Genomic DNA, 1,800 nt, shown 5'->3' with positions numbered 1-1,800 from the left:
GCAATCTTAAGATACTTATGAAGGCCAGCACCGTGGCTCACTAGGCTAATCCTCCGCCTGCGGCACCAGCACAGAGGGTTCTAGTCCCAGTCAGGGCGCCGGATTCTGTCCCGGTTGCTCTTCTTCCAGTCCAGCTCTCTGCTGTGGCCCAGGAAGTCAGTGGAGGATGGCCCAAGTGCTTGGGTCCTGCACCCGCATGGGAGACAGGAGGAAGTACCTGGCTCCTGGCTTCTGATCAGCGCAGCACGCCTGCTGTAGCAGCCATTTGGGGGGTGAACCAACGGAAAAGGAAGACCTTTCTCTCTGTCTCTCTCTCTCTCTCTCACTGTCTAATTCTGCCTTTCAAAAAAGGGGAAAAAAAGAAAAGAAACAAAAGATATTTATGAAAACCCAGGTTTCGGGGACCAGCTCTGTGGCATAGTGGATAAAGCTGTTACCTGCAGTGCCAGCATCCCATATGGATGCAGGTTCGAGTCTCAGCTGTTTCACTTCGGATCCAGCTCTCTGCTATGGCCTGGGTAAGTAGTAGAAGATGGCCCAAGTCCTTGGGCCCCTGCACCTATGTGGGAGATCCGGAAGAAGCTGCTGGATTCTAGCTTCAGATCAGCTCAACTCCAACCATTGCAGCCGAGTGAACCAGCAGATGGAAGATCTCTCTCTCTCTCTCTCTCTCTCTCTCTCTCTCTCTCTGCCTCTGCCTCTCTGTGACTCTGTCTTTCAAATAAATAAATAAATCTTTAAAAAAGAAAACCCAGGCTTCGAGTTATTACAAATTTGGGGAGGCAAAGGATATTTGTACACTCTACAGGAACTCCCATTTTTCATCAGATGCCTCTCAATATGATTCTGATTTTTGTATCGATGTATCAAATTTTAAAGATATAACTTTTTAAATTTATTTTATTTATTTGAAAGCCAAAGTGTCAGAGAGTGAGAGCAAGAGCGAGAGCGAGAGAGAGAGAGAGAGAAATCTTCCACTTGCTAGTTCACTACCCAAAGTGACAGCTGGGGCTAAGTGAGGCTGAAGCCAGGAGGAACCTGGAACTCCATTGGGTCTTCCATATGGGTGGCAGGGGCCCAAACACTTGGGCCATCTTCCACTGCTTTCCCAGGTGCATTAGCAAGGAGCTGGATCAGAAGTGGAGCAGCTAGGACTCAAACTAGTAGTCTGTTATAAAATGCTGGCATCACAAGCAGTAATTTAACCCACAACACTACAATGCCAGCCCCAAATATATGATGTTTTAACTACCAGACAGAAAATGTCTACAAATCATTAAAAAATTCTAGGACCAAAAGCACAGAAATCAAAAGCAAAAATAGACAAATGAGATTCCATGAAACAGTTTTTTTCACAGCAAAGGAAATGATCAACAGAACGAAGAGACAACCTACAGAATAGAATAAAATATTTGAAAGATATATTCTGACAAGGAATCAATATCCTAAATATATAAGGAACTGAAACTAATCCATTGCAAAAAAAATCAAAAATAATCCCATGAAAAAATGGATAGTAGATGTGATGAATAGTTCACAAAGGAAGGCATAGCCCAACCAGTACATGAAAAAATACCCACCATCATTAATCATCAGGGAAATGCAAATCAAAACCACAATGAGATATCTCACTCCAGTAAGGTTGGCTGTTACCAAAAAGACACAAGACAGCAAGTGTTAGTAAGGATGTGGATGACAGGAACCCTTGCGCACTGTTGGTAGCACAAACATTGTGGGAAACAATGTGGAGTTTCCTCAAAAACTAAAAATAGAACTACCACAGGATCCCGCAAACTCACT

Source organism: Lepus europaeus, chromosome 6 (assembly GCF_033115175.1).
Source record: "Lepus europaeus isolate LE1 chromosome 6, mLepTim1.pri, whole genome shotgun sequence".
NCBI classification, from domain to species: domain Eukaryota; kingdom Metazoa; phylum Chordata; class Mammalia; order Lagomorpha; family Leporidae; genus Lepus; species Lepus europaeus.
The sequence above is the reverse complement of the archived record's forward strand: the minus strand, read 5'-3'. Positions refer to the sequence as shown.